Genomic DNA, 5,363 nt, shown 5'->3' with positions numbered 1-5,363 from the left:
ACAAACTTTATCATTCACATTCAAAACAAAATGCTAGGAAGAAGTCAGTGTGAGAATTCATACACTGTCCCCCTTGAAGCCTTAAGAAGAAGCAGTAGAAGAGAGAAGTGATCTGAAAAGAAAACAAAAGAACCTACTGTCCTTAAAGTCACTCTTCCTACCTGCTCCTGACTGGGTAATGCTCCTGTGGCAGCTTCTCTGAAAATCTGGTTGTTATTTCCGAGAAGTTGGTGAAGTATGAGTAAAGAGAAGAGTAGCAACTGCCTGGCCTCCTTCACAGAGGAATTCAAGAACTGTATGCAGGCTTGATCTTAGATCTACAATGAAAAGAACACACAAGCAAGCTTTTTCATGTCTACCAAAGGCAAACAAAGAATTTTTTTGAAAGCATTCGGAATATAGATGCAGCAGAGGATTGTGGGCCAACAGGAAGCAGAGAGACAACTTTTTTTTTTGGCAAGTCCTTTTCTATCAGCCTTTCTTGTCAATACATGTTTAACCTAGAAATTTCCCTTACTTGGTTTGAGACCTACCCGACCTGCTTACCTTCGGTGATTACCCCACCTCCCACCAGCTACATATGAAGAAAAATAAAGTATTTTTGCAGAGAACAGATGAGTGTATATGTCTGTAGGCAGTTTTGTCTTCCCAGAATTACCAGCTTGTCCTAGCAGAAGGGTTTAGGAAATGGGGTGATGGAACCACTCTGTTCAGATAAAGCAAAACATCATCATTTCTCCTTCTGCATGTATGGATGATAACCAAAAGATGTGCTAGTGCTGCTGATTATGGTCAGAAAAAGTGACTCTAATTGCCTTGGACCAGCTGAGAATAAGTTCCATTACATTTCATATATGGTTAATGGGGACTGAAGAAAAGGAGACCTCTTATTTTTCTAAAAGGAGAAAAATTATTTAAATCAAACCAAATTTACTCAGGGGTGCAACAAAGAGTCTTTTAAAACCAAAACATCATCTAAGTCATTGACCTTTGACTACCAGGAAGACAATGGTTTTAGAGACAAAACAAAGTTTAAAAGATTTACTAATTATTTTTATCATAGATAAAATCTGAGCTGCTTAGAACACCAATGAGGATTTTTTTTCCTTTTTCTTTCAAAATCAAATATAGAAAGTGAAGGATCTCAGTAATTTTCTGTAAAGCATGGTAGAAAGAATGCAGTATTTCAGTAAAAACCACACTCTCCAGTGAAGTTTAAATAGAAAATGCCTTCCTTCTGCAGCTGGTTATTCTGCATCTCATCACTAAACCCTGGAGACAAGCGTGGCATATTTCCATTTACTAATGGATAGCTGTCCTTTAGACCTGGTGTACCTGTTACAAGAGTGTCTAGAAAAGGTAAAACCAAAAATCATAGAGAATCAATCCTGAGTTCTGCTCCTTGGCAACTACTTAAGAAGCAGAGAGACAGGCAGACACCACATTGCCCAAACTTTTCAAGTTCTGCAATATCATAGAGCATTAGATGTGGGGGTTATGTTGCTTTGTAACACCCGAGTGTGAAGCTGCAAGAGCACATGAGTGGGGTTCAGGATGAAGCTCTCCACATTGAAGCCTGCCACTGCGTAAGGCTGTTGTAGGCATACCCATGGACATCAAACATTCATATGCATCACTATTCCTCCTTTAGGCTTCCTTTGGGAATATTAAATATTCACATTGGTTGAAATGGTTCTTCTATGTGTAGTTTCTGAAAAATAATTGAATAGCTTTAAGCTCAAGCTTTGGGGCAGGAAACGTCTGTCTAGACTGCATTTATCTAATGACAAATCAGTAAGCTCTGAAATCAAGTGTACATGATGCTGATCACTCTAGGAATGTTAAAGAACATGGCCACTGGAAATCTACACAAAAGGAGCAAGAAAGACATATGACATCACCCTTCAAATAACCAGTTAAGCACTGGGGCCTGGTGGCAGTGTTTCTTTATAATGGATTAAGAAGTCTCTGCCATTTAATTCCAGTCTTCTCTCTCTGTCTCTGACTCTGTCTCTGTCTCTGTCTCTGTCTCTGTCTCTGTCTCTCTCTCTCTCTCTCTCTCTCTCTCTCTCTGTGTGTGTGTGTGTGTGTGTGTGTGTGTGTGTTTGCACGTACATGCGTGATATGGTAACAAGTAAACCAATACCAGAACATGTATTGAACTGGATGTAGTTTCTTCCTTCCCAAACTGCTCTGTAAGATGCATAAGCAACTGAACAATTCAGTGAAAACCAGTTATTCATATCATCGAGAAACAACTAGCTGCATTTCCATCAGTTCCGGCTAAAAACAAAACAAACTGCTGTTTCAATTATGTCCAAAATGACATGAGTCTGAAGTTGCAATTTCAAAATTCCAACTCCAGATAAGCCACGTGGCCACAGAATCTACCAATTATTTTCTGCTAAAAGACAGAATTATATTTTCTTTCAAGTGACAATAGACAGAAATCACTCAGTCTCAAAATAAGACAGCTCTGAGATGTAACCAGATTATCTTAATTGTATAAGCCAAATGCTTTTATATTGTATTACAGAAGCAAGCAGCAGGCCTACAGGTTTGTGTGTGCATACAGCAATATGCAGTCCTTCAGAAATGTTGAGAGGGCATGTAAATACTTTAAAAGCAGGAAGTTGTCCATTTTTAAAAAACTAGATAATAAAATGAGGGTGAATTTTGATTGTATCTTCTCTACCACACCAGTTCATCTCTCAAATATATACTTTTTCAGTTGATTTTCACAAAAAAAACACCTTTATTTTTAGCCTTCTATATCACAGATCCATACAATAAAAAGGCTTCAGGGTCATAGTATTCTTATGAGCTGTAAAAATTCAAATAGCCAAAGATATTTCCTATTAAATATGTGTAAGCTTTTGTTGACACTTTATTTGCTGTCTTAGAGACGTTATAAAAAGCAATTTTTACAGAATTCCTCTTTCCAAACACAATTTGCCTCTACTTTGGTAAATATTGGTTTTCCTGGTTATGTTGCTGGAAGGAAAGATTCAATCTGCCGGGGGAAGATCACAGTACTTAAGCAGATGTTTAAACATCTGTTTCTTAGTAAACAAATAAAAAGAGTGGTCCCTCATGAAATGAGTATCTACGGTGTGACATTGCTTATCCTGTGTTGAGCAGTTGGTTATACAAATTAGAGGGTAAAGCCTGGGGCTTGGAAGGAGTCCAGAGATGAAGCAATGACGTTCCCAATGACTGCTTTTGGGCAATGATGACACTGGGTTTAGAGCCGACTTCAAGTGTGTTCAGATTCAAGTTTGTAGAAGTCACAGAGAAAACAGAAACCAAAGATTTTTCAGAAGGACCTTGCAGACTGCAGGCAACAGCTATGCTTCAAGCGAGTGAAGGAAGGCTCTGGCTTCTGTAGAAACAGCCAGGGAGCTGCTTGCCAGTCCCCAAGAGAAGGCTGATGTAATGGTGCCATCGTCTTTAGGTCACCAAGTTGTAGCCCAAGGGGCTGTTAGCAGAGATGGTACTGCTTTTACCAGGTCCCATGTGGAAACACGTAAGTGGGGAATCAGGACTGAACCTGCTGCCTGCACAGATAGACAGCGTGAGCAGAGGTACTCTGTGAGTGCTCACATGAAATTCTACCCTAGGAAAGTCTCAGTGTGGAGCACATGATGGGATAATGACCCCTCTTCTTGCCCGGATCAAGGACCAACCTGCAGAAGAGCTCTGGACTCGAATTCCAGGCTCCAAGCCCAAACTAGTCATCAACTCCAAGCTCAATTGGTCATCAGGCTTCTTTCTGAGTTCTGCCTCCCAGCCTCCCACCCATGTCTCCTTCCATCCTTCTGTCTCTACAGTGGGTTTACCTGCCAAGGCCTTTCTCAAGCACTTAAAATCTCCTAAATTGCCTCCCTTCATGTTTCCAGCCCACAGGTCAAGAATAATCTTTTCAAGGTCACATTTGTTTTTCAAATACAGAAGTAATGCATGTCTGTAAGAGAGATGTTAAATAGAAAAAGGCAAAGAGTTCAAACTATATCCCCTTGGCTTTTTAGTGTTGATTGCTGAAGAAACTCCCTTCAGGTCCTGAGGTCAGCTCCATCTACAGCCATCATCGACAGATAGTTTTCTAGTCTTCTCTTTACTCTGTGCTTACAGAGCACATGTTGTTGTCATTGTCTCTTCACATGAAAATAGAATCAGGCTATGAATATGGCTTTACAAGCTGCTTTTTATTTCATCTGCTTCAAATTTCTACATGTGAATCCGCTTCCTATCTGCTCCAGAAATTATCCGTCATGAATATTCTGTAACCAACTCTACTATTTTCCTGTGGAGAGTTCTCCCTCCGCCATTTTTCCTGTCGACAACATGTTTCTGTAACAAGAACACATCATGATAAATGAGATTATGTTAAAGAAATTCTGATTTACTTACTTTACAGTGGCATAACTCAAAAGCACCCACAAAATAATTTTGGCTAATTCTTTTAAATGACTGAAAAACATATAGCATACATTCATGTGCAAAAACAGTAGGAAAGTACTCCTTCTTAAAGATCATCTCATAATGTGGTTGATAGAAATAAGCTTTTTGTAAAAGCACACAACCTTCTGTAAGCCAAGAGGAAACTACGGCTACCACATTTTTCAGAGCATGTCATGATGTAACTCCAATTAGGAAACAATTTATTTTGTCCAAAGAGACAAAGTAAATGGCTTGCAATAGCAATCATTTCGCAACTGTCAGAGCTCTAATTCAATAGAAATATTTTTTCACAGATGGGTAGCTCCCAAGGGACCTAATCTCTGAAATCTTCCTTTAGAAAATATGCATTTAAAAAAAAATATGTGTGGCAACCCAGAGAAATATTTTTATATTAAGTCATATTCTAACACCCAAGTATAGGAACAAAGCTTTAAAAATAAAGATTATTCAACAACCCAGAGAGAGTGAGCATAGGGGTATAACACTGGGAAGCATAGCCGTTAATAAACCTAGCACTTCTTCTACCAAATGTTCTCTGCTGCTGAAACCACAGAAATTCTAGAAAGAGAATATAGAGAGAGAGGGTGTGAAAGAGACACCTCAGGACTACAACCATAGCCCAAAACTCAGGTCTTCTGAGCCCCTTCACCCTGCACCATCTGTATGCAGTGCAAACAACTTTGTGGGAGAAATGAATGGAAATGTATACGAATCACTGAATTATTAATGTCCTTCACACTGGGAAGCTAAATGATGAAATGTTTCCCAAATTAGCTTGACATGAAGATGTGGATTTTGCCATCCACTAGGCTGTCATCATAGCTGCTGAAGTTCTTTCAAGCAGAGGTCATACATAACTGAATAGAGTGTAGAAGGGGTCTGGCATGCAGTTCATAATGAAG

This window comes from Peromyscus maniculatus, chromosome 9 (assembly GCF_049852395.1).
Source record: "Peromyscus maniculatus bairdii isolate BWxNUB_F1_BW_parent chromosome 9, HU_Pman_BW_mat_3.1, whole genome shotgun sequence".
Taxonomy (NCBI): domain Eukaryota; kingdom Metazoa; phylum Chordata; class Mammalia; order Rodentia; family Cricetidae; genus Peromyscus; species Peromyscus maniculatus.
Note: the sequence above shows the minus strand (reverse complement) of the source record.